Below are 19,094 nucleotides of genomic sequence, written 5' to 3' on the forward strand. Positions count from 1 at the left end.
TTCATAATCCGATTAGTCTGAGAAAGTTTTTATAATGTGCTTCCTCCTTTCTAAAATGAGTAAGTGCCACTAATCATGACTTTTATAAACCTTCCAGCTCTGAATCTGTGTTTCTACATACCATGTTAGATTGAATATTTTAGATAATAATGGATGCCTTTGATTTTTAGTCACTTCCCCTTTCAGTCTTCTTGCTAGACCAAAGGACACATTTTTTATGTCAATATATCAAAATGCATTTATTAAGCCCTTATTACATGGTAGGCACTGTGCTAAATGCTAGAGTTACAAAGAAAAAAAATACACCTGGTTTTTAAGGAGAGTTAGGATCCCAATGGGGAAGCCAATATCTATATAAATTAATGTATATATAATAATATAACAATATAAGAAATATTATAAATTATATAATAAATTATAAAGTAATATATAAATTACAAGATTAATATGGAATATACTATTAGAGGCAAAGTTGCTAGCATCTCAAGGGACTAGGAAAAATCCCCTGTAGAAGGGGACTTTGAGCTAAGTCTTGAAAGATGGTAGGGATTCTTAGAGGAGAAAATGAAGAGAGAAAGTATTCCAGATTGGAAGGATAGCCAGTGGCCCAGATTGGAGAGTGGTGAATGCAGCTGGAACCTAGAGGATGGAAGAGATCACAGTGGAAGGAAGATGGAAAAATAAAGGATCAGGTTGTGAAGAGCTTTAAATGCCAAAGAAAGGTGTTTATAATTGATCCTACAGGTCATAGGGAGCCACCAGTTTCTTGAATAGAAGAATAGCATCATATTCCAGGGCCAAAGTCTCCCTGCTTTTCTATTGACAGGTAGGCAAAGTATATTTTAATACTAATTTCTTCCCTTCCCAATTTTATCATCTATGTTTCTCTTTGGTATCAATTGTGAAACATAAGAGACACCGGCACAGGAAATCCATCCTTTCTTTTTCAAAGAAAGAATCCTGTTGTATGAGCAAAGCAGAATTTCCATAGTTCCAAAGAAACATGAGGGGGAAGTCAAGTGGCTTGATGGATTGAGAGCCAGGCCTAGAGACAGGAGGTCCTGGGTTCAAATTTGACTGTAAATTCTCCTTAACTTTGTGACCCTGGACAAGTCACTTAATCCTTATTGCCTAGCCCTTGGAGCTAACATATGGTATTGATTCTAAGCTAAGATGGAAGGTAAAGGTTTAATTTAAAAGAAACAAAGAAAGAAAACATAAGATGCCCAAATTTAGAGAAATCTCCATCCCAAATGTTTATACAACCTATTTGTCCCCACTTGTGGTAAGGTCTTCCAAGATCGGTATCCTTCAGTCACAGATGGACACACTGTACGTTGATCCCGATGCAGTGATGTCATTTTGGTCCTCAGTGAGTATAAAGGACTACAACCAACCAACTTCTTCCCCTTCCTTCTCCCAGAGGTGAGTCAATAGTAAATACAAGGGAAAAGAAAGACAATTCCTGCCCTCAGGGAGTTTACATTCCAAAGACAACACTTCAGAGAGGAAATAGAATGTTGAAAGAGAAAGAAGGAATCTGGTGGAGGTGGGAAATGAAGAACTGGCTAGCCTGAGCACCCTCCTTAAATGGGAGTTCTCTGAGGAGCCTTCCAACCTTCAATCAGAGGGAAGAATTTAGGGCAGTAGAATGTAAGTTCCTTAAGGAGAAGGGAATGTTTCATTTGTGCCAACTTCCATGCTAAGAGGGTTCTCTCCTGGCCTCCTTCAAAGCCCAACTCAGGTGCCATCTCCTACAAAGAGCCTCCCCTGATTCCTGTCCAATTTTAAACACTAATTCACTTTTGCTTATTTGTATATGTTTTATAGGACAGCTATGTGGCTCAGTGAATAGAGTGCTCAGCCTGGAGTCAGGAAGATTTTATTTCAAATAGACTTTCAGAAACTTTCTAGCTGTGGGACCCTGAGCATGTCATTTACCCTTGCTTGCTTTGGTTTCCTCATCTGTAAAAAAAACTGGTGAAGGAAACAGCAAACCCCTCCATTATCTTTGCCAAGAAAACCTCCAAATGAGGTTATGAAGAGTAGGATACAACTAAAAGTTATGTTCAAACTAAAGCTGCTATGGGTAAAATTAATTTGTAGCCAGTGGATAGAAGGCCAGAAGCAGTTTGGTACACCACCAACTATTTATTATCAGGAGAGTAGGGATAGGAAACAGGAGTTAGGAAAATATATCTTATAATTCTTATATTATGTCTAAAATTCTTATCCTATACTAAAAAAAATATCTAAATAAACCCCTAAAATCTAACTGCTTTCTTTCCAGTTTCTTCTTACCTGACAAAGCAGGCCTCCTTAAACTATTCCCACTATCTTAAATTAATATTCTCTATCTAACTAAACTAACTAGTCAATGAACCTTTATCAGTAACAAACTATTAACTGAAAGAGGAGAAACTGCCTGTGAGAGTTGACACAGACAGTGCAGCAGCTCTCAGAGTTCTGAGAAAAAACAGCAGCCCCCTTAGTAACAGACTTCTTCTCAATCTAGTATCACAGATCCAGCTCCCTAAACCTAGCCTGCCAGTTTCTCTTGATAGAGAGAAAACTGACCCAGAACATTCAAACTCCTTTCAGACTGAAGTCAGAACAAAATGGAGTCCCCTTAACTGACGTCTTCCCTGTTTTATAGTTTTCTCTTAAAGAGTTCATTTCTGTCTGCTACTGCCTCTTAAAGAGACAGAGGGCAAGAGCTGTCTGTCTCTTAAGGAGACAGTGTACACATTAAAAACCTTCCTCTGACCTAAAACGTCAGCTCCTAATGAGATAGAGTGAAATTACAAAATTCCTTATAACATAAACAACAATGCATTATTCCTTTCACTCCAGTAGAATATAATCTCCTTAAGGACAGGGACTATTCATTTTTGGATTTTGTCTTATTTTTTGCATTCATAAGACCTAGCCCAAGTGTTTGACATATAGTAAATGTTGTAGTGAGTGTTTCTTCAACTGGCTTTGATTATTACACTACATCACATAGTGTTTTCTTTGTTCAGAAAATCAGAGCTCTAGAGCTGGAAGAGATGCATAGGGCAGCTAGTCCACCCATCCCCATCCCCTGCCCCTTTTACATATGAAGTAAGGGACAGAGCCAGGTTTTAAACTCAAGTGTGGTAGTGCTAAACTCAGTACTCTCCACTGTGCCAAGTTTTGTTGATACTGTGTTTTGTATTTTTAAACTCTTACCTTCTGTCTTACAGTAGATTCTAAGTATTGGTTCCAAGGCAGAAGAGCAATAAGGTCTAGGCAATTGTGGTCAAGTGACTCACTCAGGGTCACACAGACAGACACACCTGTCTGAGGACAGATTTGAATCCAGAACTTCCTGGCTCTAGGCCTGGTTCTCAGTTGACTGAGCCAGCTACCTGCCCCCTTGATATTGTGTTAATATCATTGTCAGGGAAATTTATTTTTTACTGGAACAGCTTTAGTCTCTGCCTCTATAAATTAGTAGTTATCACTTGTACTACCTACAGCACATTCAGTGAGGCGATGTGTTTTGCAGATCATAAAATGCTACTGTGGGGCAGTGAGATAACTCAGTGGATAAAGAGTTAAACCTGGAGGTCCTAGGTTCAAATTTGGCCTCAGATACTTCCTAGCTGTATGACCCTGGGCAAATCGCTTAACCCCAATTGCCTACCACTTACCACTCTTCTGCCACCGATCCTTAGTATTGATTTTAAGACAGAAAGTAAGGGTTAAAAAAAAAAAACGACTGTAAGCTACTGCCATTAACTATCAATGTAAGTTATTTATACATTATTATTAATTATTATACTATTATATATTTATTTTATAATACATCATTAATTATAATAATATGTCACCTATTATACATATCAATAATTATTCATTAATCATACAAGTCAAGTATTATCACTACATGTCAACTAGATGGCAAACCAGAGTGGATAGAGCAGTGAACTTCAAGTCTCCCAGACTCAAATTCAAATCCTGCCTAAAACCCTTCCTAACCATGTGTCCCTGGGCAAGACACTTAACTAATCCCAGCTTCAGTTTACTCATTTGAAAAATTGTGGTACTAATAGCACCTACTTCTTGGAATTTCACATGGGAAAAGTCCAACAAAATCAAGAAGCATTTAAGGCAGTGGGCAAAGAGCTAGATTTACCAAAAGGGGCAAAAACAATTCCCACCCTCAAGGATCTCACAGGCTAATGTTGCCAGAAACTGTGTCCACACAAAATATCTAAGGAGGTAAACTGAAAGTAACACTACGTGAAAAGGGCTTTGCAAACATTAAAGAACTCTATAAATGCTAGCTAAGATGATGGTGATCTCTAGCTGAATGAATTTGTTTAAAAAATGATGAATCCCATCGGTGGATACATCAAGACTTTGCCTCCTCACCCCAGACTACACTGCGATATAATTTTGTCTCTCAGCATAAGGCTTGTTAACTCATTCCCATTTTTTATCAAGTTGTTTACCAAGCTTCTGATAGATGTGGCGAATTATGCATTAATTATGTAGTGGGGGAGATATTTATTACTGCTGACATTCTAATAAAGCAACAGCAGGGGCTCAATCTGCAAGTGTTGCCGTGAAGTATTTAAAAGTGTTACAGTTTGGAGCAACACTATCCAGAGCCCACTTGGCTCAGAAAGCTGGAAGGGAAGAAATGACAGGAGGGGCACCCGGCCAACACCCACCTCTCCATCCTCCCATCAAAGTACGAGCTGTGCTTTGAAAGGATCTCAGGATTCCAGAAGGCACAGGTGAGGAGGAAGAGCATTCCAGGGCTGAAGAGGGGATGGGAGGAAGGGGCAGGAAACACACGTGTGGTGCCACGCTCACCGCAACTGACTCTCTGGCTGATCTTATCCAGGCTTCATTTCTGGGTTGAACCCTAAACATGCAAAACCAGTTGGTCAAGGAAAACCTGGTGAATGAGGATATTTGCCAGAGTCCTTTGCCTAAAGACCCTTATCTTGTAGATACTCTGCTAAGAGCCCCAGGAATGTTCTAGGGATGAACTGGGGGCCCAAATTCCCAAGCCTTTCCCAAGGTAATAATGGGATTCCCTTCCTGGCCAAAGGAGGCTATACAAGCAAATAAATGCACAAACACTCCACTAAGACAAAGGCACACTCCACTATGAATGAATGCAGGGCTATTCCTTGAGGGTGAGAATGTTGAAGCATTCAAATATTCAGGGAGTTTTAGGGAACTGTTCATTTTAAATAGTCAAAACTATGCCAATTTTAATGTACTTAGAGATAGGGTCTAGATCTGTGGTTTCAATAGATCAATATTTATTAAATGCCTACTATGTGCCAGGCATTGTGCTAAGCTCTGTCTGGTTTGGGGAACTCTTGGGGAGAAACTTCCTCTAACAAGGCACCATCTCAGCAATTAAAGGTTTGAGACAGACTGGAATCAGGAAGGCTCATCTTTTTATTTTTTTAAACCCTTACCTTTTCTAAGGCAGAAGAGTCTTAAGGGCTGGGCAATGGGAGTTTAGTGACTTGCCCAGGGACACACAGCTAGGAAGTGCTGAGGCCAGAGTTGAACCTAGGACCTCTCAACTCTAAGCCTGGCTCTCAACCCAACGAGCTACCTAGTTGTCCCAGGAAGATTCATCTTCCTGAGTTCAAATCCGGCCTCAGACACTTACTAACTATGTGGCCCTGGTAAGTCACTTAGCACTGCCTCAGTTTCCTTAGCTATAAAATGAGATAGAAAAAGAAATAGCAAACCACTCCATTATCTTTGCCAAGAAAACCGTAAATGGGATCACGAAGAATTGGACAAACTGAAAAATAACAACAAAAGACAGCTACCCACTGCAAGATTAAGTGACTTTCCCCTAAGTCAAGTCCAATTAACTAGTATTTATTAAGTGCCTACTATATTGCAAGCACTGTGCTAAGTGCTGGGATAAGAAAGGCAAAGGGTACAGCTAGGTGGCTCAGTGAATTAAGAGCAAGACCCAGAGGCAAGAAGTCTTGGGTACAAATGTGACCTCAGACTGTGTGCTTCTGGGTAAATCACTTAATCCCCATTCTCTGGCTCTTACCACTCTTCTTCCTTGGAATCAGTGGAGAGTATCAATTCTAAGAAGGTAAGAGTTGTTGTTTCTTACATTTTTTTAAAAGAAAAAAAGGCAAAATTAGTACCTACTCTCAAGTAGTTCCAAATCTAATAGGAAACAAAGGAAAGACACTATGAGATAATTATGTACAAACAAGATAAATAGGAAGTAATCTCAGAGGAAAGCATCAAAAATCACACTGCCTGTATTTGGCAGAAACGGGTCTTGAATGTGAATCTTCCTGGCTTCCAGGACAGTTCTGTATCCACCATGCTGCTTCTACTTTATGTACACATGTATGGATTTCATCATTTCTCAAATCCTACTCTGGATATCTCACCTTGATATGAAGTTGACCTAGTGCTCAAAAGCTAGGCCAAAAAATAATAACTAGCATTACAAACATAAGTTCTGACAGATTCCAGCCAAGTACAAAGACTTCCACCTTGGATTAGATTTGGATCTTCTCCTATCTGTCATCTGAGAGCCAGCATAGCTAAGAACATATAGATAGACTCGTCACCAGTAGGCTGCTCACTGGGTAGGTGATGGGCTCTTTGGCCAACACAATCTGTTTAAGATATTGGCCCTATCAGTACTGTACTTTGTTTTTCTCGGTCCTAGTATGTGTTCGAATGCCTTTTCGATAATCATTTCCATAGATTTTTCTCATTGTTTGCCTTTTAGCCCCACCAAATTAAATAGCTGCCTGCTACCTAATAAAAAAACCAGTGTGAAGTATCTAGGGGGCCCCTTGAACACAAAGAAGGAAAAAGGAAAAGTTGATAAGCCTTTAACAAACAAGATGATTTCATTGCAGACTATTTTGAGAACAAATTTGTAGTTCAAATAGACTAGGTCAGCGCTCTAAGGGAGATGTTGACTTCAGTTTTGTCCAACCAGTTCTCCTGTTATTTTACCTCCTTAATTGAAGCCAGGTAATGACTGAATCATAAGATTTAGGACTAGGAGTAGCCTTAAAGGTCTTCAAGTCAAACTCACTAATTTTACAGATAAGGAAACAGAAGTCCCAGAGAGATTAAATTATTCTCTAAAAGTCAGGTTAAAACCTCAACCTTCTGGTGGATCAATGGAATAGACTAAGGGTAAATAGCCTCAGCAGTCTTGTGTTCAATAAACGCAAAGATCCCAGCTTTGGGGATAAGAACCCACTATTTAACAAAAATTGCTAGGAAAATTGGAAAACAATATGGCAGAAATTAGGTTTAGTTCAATATCTCACATCTTATACCAAGATAAGTTCAAAATAGGTATATGATTTAAACATAAAGAGTGATATTATAAGTAAATTAGGTAAATGTAGAATAGTATACCTGTCATATCTATGGGGAAGGAGAGAATTTAAGACCCAAGAAAGAGATAGAGAACATTACAAGATGTAAAATGAATAATTTTGATTATATTATATTAAAAAGGTTTTGTACAAACAAAACCAATGCAACCAAAATTAGAAGGGAAGCAACAAACCAGGGAAACATTTTTATTACAAAATTTTCTAACAAAGGTCTAATTTCTCAAATATACGAAGAACTAAGTCAAATATAAGAATTTATAAGAAATCAAATAGGGATATGAATAGGCAGTTTTCAGATGAAGAAATCAAAACTATCAATAACCACATGAAAAAGTGTTCTAAATCCCTCCTGGTCAGAGAAATGCAAATCAAAACCACTCTAAGGTACCACCTTATATCTAGCAGAGTGGCCAATATGACAACAAAGGAAAATAAAAAGGGAATGTGGCAAAATTGGGACACTAATTGCTGGTGGAGTTGTAAATTGATCCAACCATTCTGGAAGGCAATCTGGAATTATGCTCAAAGGACCTTACTACTGGGTTTGTATCCCAAAGAAATAAAAAAAAAATTAAAAAGGTTTTGTTTGTACAAAAATATTTATAGCTGTTCTTTTTGTGGTGGCAAAAAATTGGAAAATGAGGGGGTATTCCTCAGTTGGGGAATGGCTGAACAAATTGTAGTATATGATGGTGATGGAATACTATTGTGCTATAAGGAATGATGAACTGCTTGATATCTATAAGAACTGGAAAGAACTACATAAACTGATGTGGAGTGAAATGAGCAGAACCAAGAGAACATTGTACACAGTAACTGAAACATTGTGGGATGATCAAATGTGATTGACTCTGCTACTAAAAGTAACGCAATGATCCAGAACAACTCTGAGAGACTTATGAAAAAGAATACTATCCACATCTGGAGAAAGAACTGTTGGAGTATAAATCCAGAAGAAAACATGTGATTTATCAGTTGTTTATATGGGCATATGAATTACGGTTTTGGTTTTAAAAGATTACTCTATTACAAAAATGAATAATACGGAAATAGGATTTGAGTGATATTATACGTATAACCCAGTGAAATTTCTTGTCAACTCTGGGAGGGGAGAGGAAAGATGGGAGGGAGACAATAAGAATCATGTAACCATGGGGAAAAAAATCTTTTACGTTATAAGACAAAAAAAACCCCTCAGCCTTCTGATATGATTCCTTCTATTCCATGAATTTGAAACAGTGAATAGCTTACTGGATCTATTACTAGACATCAGGAAAAACTAGGTTCAATTCTGTCTCTGACATATATTTAATTTTTTAATTAGTTAATTAGTTTGTTATATTAAAATTCTCTGGAATCTCCCACCATCCCACCCCTCTCCACACTAGAGAAGGCATCAGTTAACAAAAAGATATGTATAGATATATAGATAAACATAACTATGTCTTGCTTTTTTCTACTTATCAGCTTTTTCTCTGGAGGAAGACATACTCAAGTCATTCTTCAAACAATATTTTTGTTGCTGTGTATGTTTTCTTAGCTCTTTTCCTTTCACTCCTCATAATCTCATATAGGACTTTCCATGTTTTTTTTTAATTAACCTGCTCCTCATTTCTTATGGCACAGTAGTATTTTATCACAATCATATGCCACAACTTGTTTGGCCATTCCCCAATGGATGGGCATCCCCTTAATTTTACACCACAAAGAGAGCTATTATAAATATTTTAGAACACACTTAATAGTTTTATGATCTTGAACAAAACATTTAATTTCTCTGAACCTCAGTTCCATATCTGTTAAATGATGATACTCTCAGATATGAAATTCAATTCAAATGAGGAAACTTAAGTAAAGGGTATTGCAACTTTAAAGCATTATATAAAAGTTAAATGTTGTTATACCACATCCATATTCTTATAACCTTATTTTAAAGGGTCCTACCCTTGGATGTTCTAGAACCAGCTTTGACCAAGAACTGATAGTTTAATTTTCAATATTCAATATTCAAATAAGTATTTATACCTTGAAAATTGGCAAACACTACAAATCAGGGTTTGATTTATTGTTTTGTTGATTGTCTAGACCAGTGGTTCCCAAACTTTTTTGGCCTACCTCCTCCTTTCCAGAAAAAAATTACTTAGCACCCCTGGAAATTAATTTTTTAAAAATTTTAATAGCATTAATAGGAAAGATAAATGCACCTGTGGCCATCACTGCTCCCATGGATCACTGCAGCACCCACAAGGGGGTGGTGGCGCCCACTTTGGGAATCACTGAATTAATCAGTCAACAAACTTTTTCATCACTGGTCTAGACTTAAGAAAGAAGATGTTCATAATATAGATTAAACTTTAAAGTAAGTTGGGAATACTTTTTTCACCCAGAGCAGTGATGGCAAACCTTTTAGAGATGGAGTGCTGGGCCCTGCCCCCTTCAGACAGAATGCCATGCCAGTCTCCCTCCCCCCACCCAGACCATGTGCCATGCCCCTCCCCTTACAGGGGAAGCACTCCCAATGGGCTGCTGGGCACAGAGGTAGGTAAAGTGAGGAATGTCCTTAGCAAGCATAGAGGGGGGAGGGGGAGTAGCCCAAGTGCTCTGCTCCCTTCCAGCTCTGCCATCTGTGAATTGACTAACTTACTCTCTGTGTGCTCCCATTGTAATGCTGGCAGAGAGGTGAGGGATGTGAAAAAGTGTTATCAGGCATGGTGGAGAGGGGAACAGGTGCAGTTCCACCCAAGTTCCTCTACCTTTCTAGTAATGAACTTGATGAAGTGGGGGGTGGGGAGGGGACAGCCAAGTGGCCACAGAGAGTGCTCTGTGTGCCATCTTTGGCACCTGTGCCACAGGTCCACCATCACTGCCCTAAAGGGCCATACCCTGCTTTTAACTGACATGAAGAGTCCAGATTTACCTTAAGCAACTTCTCACTTCTCTAGTTCATTGTTCTCTTCTAGCTGATGTGGGACTTGCAATATCTAACTCTGAGATACTATTATGCCTGTCTCTCTACCAGCAATTCTCTTTACCTCCCAGGAGATGGCAATTGTTCCTCTTGCCTGGGAACCAGCTTTCTATCATGGCCCATAGAAAGCTTACTTTAGAGATTGTCTCTACAGAATATAGATACCATAATTAGCCTCTGTTCTTATGGAATTCAAAATGGAGTCACTGTAATACAATGAACTGAATAATTTATTAAGCATAGCAAAATGATACAATCACAGAATCAGCCTCACAGGGTCTCCAGAATTAGAATTCCTAATTCTAGAATATGTACTAGGATGCCCCAGCATAATTCCAGACCCAAATCAGAGCCAGATGACCCAATTACTGATGACAAATTATGAGCTTTCATACAGTGCAATAAGCAACACACAGAGAGATAAATACTCCGTAGATATTCACTTACAAATCTGTCATCCCTCCCATTAGGAGGCACAGAATACTGGCTACAGCATGTCTTCTGACACTCCCTGTTCTTGGAAATTTCCCCTCTCCACCCTTCACAACAGGTCATAAACAATTTTAGGAATGTCCACTTCCTAAATTGCCTGGGTAGCATGATTGCATGTAACCAAAGTCTTTTAGTAATGTGCTACTATGTTAGGCATTCGATTTCCAAATTCAATACTCTTTATATGTTTATTTTGAAAGAGAAAGAGAGAGAGAGAGAGAGAGAGAGAGAGAGAGAGAGAGAGAGAGAGAGAGCAAGAATTCCCTCTACTCAGTAATAGATGAAGATACAAAAACAGTCATACTCGAAATATAGAATATGGAATAAAGGGCAGGTAACTAAAGACAATAAGTCTGATGAGGTCTTAGAACAGTTTTTAAGAGACCCTTAATCCAAAATGAGCTGAGGTTGGCATTGAATGCTGACAATACAAATTACTTTTTAAGCAATGCTAGGAGTAAGAGGAAGATCAAAGAAGAAAAATCACTGCTTGGAATAGATGGGGTAATGATAATCGATGACAGAGAGGATGTAGAACTATTCTCTTCATAGAGAAAAAAGATCTTCAAACTCAGAGGCTTATAATGCGAAGGGTTAACAGGGAACTAAAACTAATGATAGATGAGGAAATGGAAAGATTTCAAGTTACTGGGTCTGAATGAAACACCTCAGGGTATTGGGGGTGGGAAGTGAGGGGAGAATGGGATGAAGTTATTACAGAACCACTTTAAATAAACACATTATCTTTGTTGCATCTTTCATGGTGATTAAACAAAGAACTGGACTGGACAAGGCAGCTGCATGGTACAGTGAATAGAGGATTGACCCTGGAGTCAGGAAAATGTGAGTTCAAATCTTGCATTAGACATTTACTTGCAATGTGACCTCGGGGCAAGTTGCTTGACCTCTATTTATCCACTCCACTGGAGAAGGAAATGGCAAACTGCTCTAGCATCTTTGCTAAGAAAATCCCATAGTCAGTAGGGTTCATAGGGTCACAAAGAATCAGGCATTACCTAGTGACTGAGCAACAAAAACCTGGGTCATACAGATAGCAAGTTAATGATTCAGGATTTGAATTCAGGTCTTTCTGTCTCTAGACTCAGCACTCTATCCATTGTACCTACCAACTGCCCTCTGCAAGAAGACGGAGGGAGAATAGTCTACTGGCATCTAGGATAGGCTGGATATGAAGGCTTCTCACCAATAAAGACTCCAGGGTGGGAACTGCATCTAAGAAATGTTTCTGATGCTAGAATGCCAGCAATAAATAAATAAATAGATAATGAATGAATGAATGGATAGATAGATAGATAGATAGATAGATAGATAGATAGATAGATAGACAGAAAGATAAATGAAGAGGAAGTAGAAGGAAGAGACGTTTTATTCCACCATATTTTGAGGATATTGAGGTTTTCTCTTCCCTCCTTACAGTGCCAGATTTTGAAATTGATATTTTTATACATTATCCATCCTGAGCAGACTTTATACTCTTCTATTGAGAATAGCAGCTGAAGATCTTGAGGATATAGTATTCCTAGAGCAAGCAGGGATAGTGATACAGGTGTATCAGTCTCTCTGGGCCCACTCCCCATGAACCTGCATTTACACTACAGTTTTGGTTCCAGAGGGTTCTAGGAATAACCCTAAGATAGACAGACAAACAGACAGATGGAAGGAGGGAGAGACTAGAAGAGAGAGAGAGAGGGAGGGAGAGAGAGAGAGAGAGAGAGAGAGAGAGAGAGAGAGAGAGAGAGAGAGAGAGAGAAGGAGAGAAGGAAAGGGAGAGAAGGAGAAAGAGAGGAAGAGGGAGAGAGGGAAAGGGAGAGAAGGAGAAAGAGAGAGAGAGGAAGAGAGGGAAAGGGAGAGAGGGAAAGGGAGAGAGAGAGGGGGGAGAGGGAGTGAGAGATTTGGCATTGAGGATATAAATACAAACAAATAAGAGTCCTTATCCTTCAGGAGATTCCATTCTAATGAGGAAAAACAACACATAAAAGGAAGCTAGGAAGGCAGTGATACACAATTGGTGGGATGGTGTGTACATGATTGGGATGGGACCCAGAGACCAGATAGAAGATAAGGAAAAAACTCTCATATCAGAGCTAAAGAGTTGGATTGCCGTGTAGCCAGTATCTAGTTCACTGTCCTAGAACTAGGCCAGCTACCTCATCCTCTACAGATTCTAGGTGTTACCCTTGAAGAATTAGAATGTTTTTCTCTAATACTATAATAGCTTGAGCTCCCATCAGTTGTTTTCCTCCTACTGGTACCCCACCAGTGACTAGTTTTCCTGTTCTTTTAATCATTTCATATCAATTAGCTTTTACAAAGAGAAATTTACTTCAAATGTATGGCAATAAAAATATAATTGTTTTCTTCCAAAACCTCAGAGTTACACTCTTCCCTAAACCTTCTTGATCTATGGAGAGAGTGAGCTCAGATTTATCATAAGTTCTAAATAGTATTGGTCCCACCAGGCTCACACTTAAATACAGCACCATTGCTGAAAGAGTCTTTATCTCACATATTACAAGGCTGAGTCCTGAAGGCCACTCCTTGCTCTTTGGGGCATTGATGCTGGGATGGTTTTAAAATTGGTACGAGCTAGACTCCCAGACTAGCAAACTCTAGACTTCCAGATGTTTGGATCTCTGGATTTCTGGATGCTCACTCTCTTGATTTTTCAAAATTCCAAAGGTCATAGCCTCCAATTCCTTCATAAAAATGAAATAACAAATGCAAAGCCAAAAGACCAATGCTAATATGTCAGATTCAGAGTGGAAGGTCCCAAGACCTCTTCCCTTATAGCATTGTCTCATTGGACACCCTCAGCAAAGTGATCAAGCTCAAATGCAAGATATATCAAGCCAAAAAGGTCTTTTCAAGGTGCTTCTAACCTTAAAAGTACAGACTGCTACATAGATAGCAGATTGGTTGCCTCGAAGTCTCTCCATTGAATTTTCAATACAAACCATCCCAATTGTCCTAGAAATGGGCTCCCCACTCTCTTCCACTTTGGGGATTTGTGTTGGTCAAAACACTGATATACTCTTACTGTGCTCCGGTCTCCCTAGCACTATCATCCATAAGCCCCATAATATTAACAATTAGCTAGCCAGACTCCATTAGGTTTAAAAAAAAAACCTTACCTTCTGTCTTAGAATCAATATTAAGTATTGGTTCCAAAGCAGAAAAGTGGTGAGAACTAGACAATGAAGTTAGATAATTTGCCCAGGAAGTATCTGAGATCATATTTGAACCGAGGACTTCCCATCTTCAGGCTCTCTATCCACTGAGACACTCCTCCATTAGATTTTATAAATAGGAATTATGAGAAAATATAGCAAGAACTGTTGGTATGCATCATTCCCCACAAACTAGGAACACTCTTCCCTTGTACACATAAGGTCTCTAGGGACAGTGGGCTCAAACTTAAAATACAAAGAGGTACATACAAAGGGAACATCTGAGACTGAAAGGCATCTCCTAAGTTCTGGCACTGGGACTCTTTTTTTTTTCCCTTTGTGGAATCTGCAAGTTCCCTTTGGTATATCTCTTTCTTGGGCAGGAAGCCCAGTTGGGATCCAGAAGTCTGTTGGATTCTGTTAAGTTTATAGCTAGTACTTCTCAATGAGTTGTGCTCCATGAAGCTATCTTTTCTTAGGTTACTATTGCTCCCTGACCATTTGTCATTAGTGTCTCTCCCCTCCCAATGCCATTACCAGTATTGGCCACTGCCACTCTGATGAACATTGCCCTTCCCTTTATTCTTTTCCTATGGTTTTGACCTCAAGGGTTCTTGTAGACATTGACACCAAAGATGACCTTCTAAAGAAAGACAACAAGACAAGATGCAAAGGTAGCTGGGATACAGCACAGGTTTGCCTATTTGAGGCTCCCCAACCTAGTTATCATGTGGACAGAATCACCATGACCATGTTGTTGAGGAAGGACCTCTTTCTTCCTACACATCAAATTGGAGTCAAATCTTGCTCTCTCAAGAGCTGCATCTAAGAGAGGGTCTTCCCTCTGGAAGCAACTTCTTTTTCTATAGACGTGGCACACTGTCAGTTGCTTGCTTGTTTGTTTGTTTGTTTGTTTCCAATTCAATAACCAATTGAAGGAGTCACAAAGATGGATCACACAATCACCAACATTTGAAAGTTGGAAGAGACCTCAGAGGCTATCTAGTCCAGCCCATACATGAAAGGAATCCCCTAAATGATATCCTGTCATGTGGTCATCCAGGTCTACCTGAAAACCTCCAAGGAGGGAGAATCCCCAACTCCCAAAACAAGCCATTCCATTTTTAGATAGCCAATTGTCCATAAGCATGATTTGATATCAAGTCTAAATTTCCTTCTTTGCATCTTCCAGTTGCTCCTGGTACTGCCCTTTGGGGACAAACAGAATATGTCTAATCCCTTCTCCACATGACAGCCCTTCTTATTCTTGAACTCAGCTACAATAATCCCGAGACTTCTTTTTTTTTTAAAGCTAACCAGTTCCTTCAATTGATTTTTTACAGTTTTTGAACTCAAAGCCCTTCTCCATCATTGTTACCCTTCTCTGGACACTATCCAGCTTATTATATCATTCTTACATAGTGGAAGAGATTGAACACAATACTTCAAATGAGACTCAAGACGGCAGAATACACTGGAAATTAAAAAAAAAATCATCTCCCTATTCCTGAAAGTGCTGCTTCCTTCTAGTGCAGCCCAAGATTGCATTAGCATTGTTGGCCACCCCCATCACACTGCCAAACTCATATTGAGTTTGTAGTAATACAAAAAACGACCCCAGGACCTTTTTCAGAACAATTGCTATCTAGTCATATTTCCTGTGGTCAACAGGAAACAGGCTTACCCCAAGCTTCTATATGGCTGGTTTGGAAGTAGGCAGAGGATATCTATGCATTCTCGAAGGACTAATAGGACAGTTAGGTGGTACAGTAGATAGAATGGGGATCTGGAATCAGAAGACTCATCTTCCTGAGTTTAAATCTGGCCTTTCTAGCTGTGTGACCCTGGACAGGTCACTTAACCTTGTTTGTCCCAGTTTCCTCATCTGTAAAACAAGTTGAAGAAGGAAATGGCAAACTGCTCTAGTATCTTTGCCAAGAAAGAGTCAGATAGGACTGAAATGATGGAACAACAACAAAGGACTGGCTACCAGCTTACTAAGGGAAAGCAACTTAGAAGAAACAGAGCTCATTGCATTGATTCCACTGATATGAATTCAATATACATAATGAGAATCTGAATGTAAAATTGAGTTGTTACATACTGTTGAAAGGGAGCAATATGGACTGATTTATAAAGCTTCCAATCCAATCAATTTTCTATGACTGATTTTTTGGGGTTGGGGAGAGTTTTGGTCTAGTTCTTTGCACTTTAATCCCTTCCCAAGCACTGAAATAAATGACCTGTTATTAGGAGTTTGCTGTGATTTAATTGCACAAATTATCCTGATATAAAGAAATCAGTTATGCTCCTCTACTTTCTTATTCTCTGATGATTTCCTTTACAGCTTGGGAGTCTGGCAGATTCATTCCATTTCCTATGAGGCTCTGATTTTTTACATGCTTAAAAGGCTCTGTTGTGCTTCCAATTTCCTTTTCACTCTCTTATTATCTACCATAACTGCCAAAGCGTATGTTCCATTTGTCGAATGTCACTCTAGGCTTTATCTTCACTGTATAGAGGATTTTATCACCCCGAATTAACCCCATTTGCCTTCTTCACTTTGCCATCTTGCCTTCTTTTCTCATTCTAAGCTGTAAAAATCATTCTGAATCTTCAAAAGGCAATTTAAAAGACACCAAAGACTGGTCTTTGATGATTTTACTCTGAATATTTGAGATTTCCCCCTTTAAATGAATATAGCAAAGGATCTGCATGAAAATGACCAAAAAAGGAAAACAAAACCACACAAAAAAATCCCCAAACCAATCTCATGCATGTCTTCAGGCCCAGTCTGAGCAGAAAAAGCAATAGTGCTTGTTTTATCAAGGAGATGATTTTCATTAAAGTCAGATGTTTATTAAATCTAATTTTCTCACCAACTTCCACTATAGAAATTAGAATGATATGTTCACCATCGTGATAAGTTGCAAGAAGGACCTTCAGATTTTTTCATAAGGAATGGCTATAAGCTTTGCAAAGTATTTTTTATTCACATATTGCATTTAATTCCCACTACAGCCCTGTTATTTTTACAAAGTAAGTAACTGAGGTCTAGAGAGGTTAAATAATTTGCCCTATTATATATATGTATATATATATAATAATGTAGAATAACTATTTAGTGTGAGAGGCAGGATTTGCATCAAGGGCACTTTGATTCCAAGTCTACTTCTCTTTCCACTTCACCAGGGAGATCAAAAAACCCTGGCACTTCCAAAATCTGTGGCACATGTTCGTAAAATAAAGCAGAGGCAATTCCAAGCCATTAGATAGCGTTTCAAAGGAATAGAGTTTCTGGGGACTAGTAACATCATTAAGGGTCAGGGATTAAGTAGAGGCAGAGTTTGGTAAACTGCCCTCTGCTGATTCCCATTTCCGGAAGGGAGGAATATAAAAGCTACCATTATTATCTTGAAAATTATCTGAAGTATTCGACCCCCAATTTAGGCCTATAATGAATCATAGGATTTGGAAACAGAAGAGATTTAAATGTAATCTATTAGAATACTATCCTTATTAAGGTGAAGAAATTGAGGGCCAATGAGGTCCTATGATTTCCCCAATTTATCAGAGGTAATAAGTAGCAGAACAAAAATTCAACCCACACTAAACTCAATTCTTTGGGCACCATTAAAATCCTGCCTCAATCCATCAATAAACATCTAGTGAGTATCTATTATATACCATAAAGTGTTATGGAAGCTACAGGCAACCCCCATTTACAAACAAGATATATTCTGAGATTTTGTTCATAAATCTGCCTTTTGTAACTCAGAATGTTTTTTAACTCTTACCTTCTGTTTTAGAATTGATACTAAGTATTGGTTCCAAGGCAGAAGAGTAGTAAGGGATAAGCATTTGGGATTAAACCCAGAGTCATACAGCTAGGAAATATCTGAGGTCAGATTTGAACCCAGGTTCTCCCAACTGCAGGCTTGGTGCTCTAACCACTGTGCTACCTAGTTGCCCCTACATTTTCTTATTTAAAAATAAATAAAGATTAAATTCCTGACCCAGAATCCACTTACTTATTTTCTAGGTGAATAGTTAGTCCAATAATTGGTCTCTTTTTTGAGATTTTGAATCTCACATAGGAAATATTACAATATTCTAGGTCATTGTTATAATCATTATAATCATCATCTACACATAAGAGCATCTGGATGACATCACAGTATTAAAGCAATCCTTCTTTGACTTGGGTTCCATGTTGGATATCCTTCATGACATGAAATATCTTTCATAAAATTGATAAATTCCTTGGTAAGAATTAAGCATATCAGGAATAGCTCAGTGGATTGAGAGCCAGATCCAAAGATGGGAGGTCCTGGGTTCAAGTCTGACCTCAAACACTTTCTTAACCCACATTGCCTAGCCCTTACCCCTCTTTTGCCTTGGAATCAATATACAATATTGATTCCAAAATGGAAGGTAAGGGTTTTTTAAAAGTACTCCTCTCCCTGCCCATTATACTGATTGCTATTCATCATAAAAGATCTTCAAGTAGATCTGTTGTTTTAGCTTTGAAAATGATGCATGAAGAATACTTATTGGTCATTACAGTGACCAATCAGTAATTTCAGAGGACTGATTAGGTCTATGGACCAATGTCTTGGCTTAACTGTGTTTCTTTTACAGGAGGTCTTCAAGGTAAGAGGGAGCAGTTATTACAAACTAACAAGTTTTTAAAATCAATAAAACATTTTTATCAGTTATACTCCCTCTGGCAAACTCCCCAGCTTGCTCTTGAATTCATGAGTTAGATCCCTAGAGGGCAACTGGTAGGTTCTAGGAGTACCCAATGGTGTCTAAGATAGAAGGTAACAGCTAAATGGCCAGTCTCTTGTTTTGTTTTATTTTTGCTAACTTTCTGAGTGTGAGGTGAAACTCAAGATTGTTTTGATTTTCACTTCTCTGCATTATTAGTGATTTGGAGCATTTTTTCATATGTATAGGAATAGTCAATGTTGGTAGGGCTGTGGAAGAATAGGCACACTAATGAATTGATGGTGATGTTTCTGATTGGTGCAACCATTCTGGAAA

The sequence above is a fragment of the Gracilinanus agilis genome, chromosome 4, assembly GCF_016433145.1.
Source record: "Gracilinanus agilis isolate LMUSP501 chromosome 4, AgileGrace, whole genome shotgun sequence".
In the NCBI taxonomy this organism is placed as follows: domain Eukaryota; kingdom Metazoa; phylum Chordata; class Mammalia; order Didelphimorphia; family Didelphidae; genus Gracilinanus; species Gracilinanus agilis.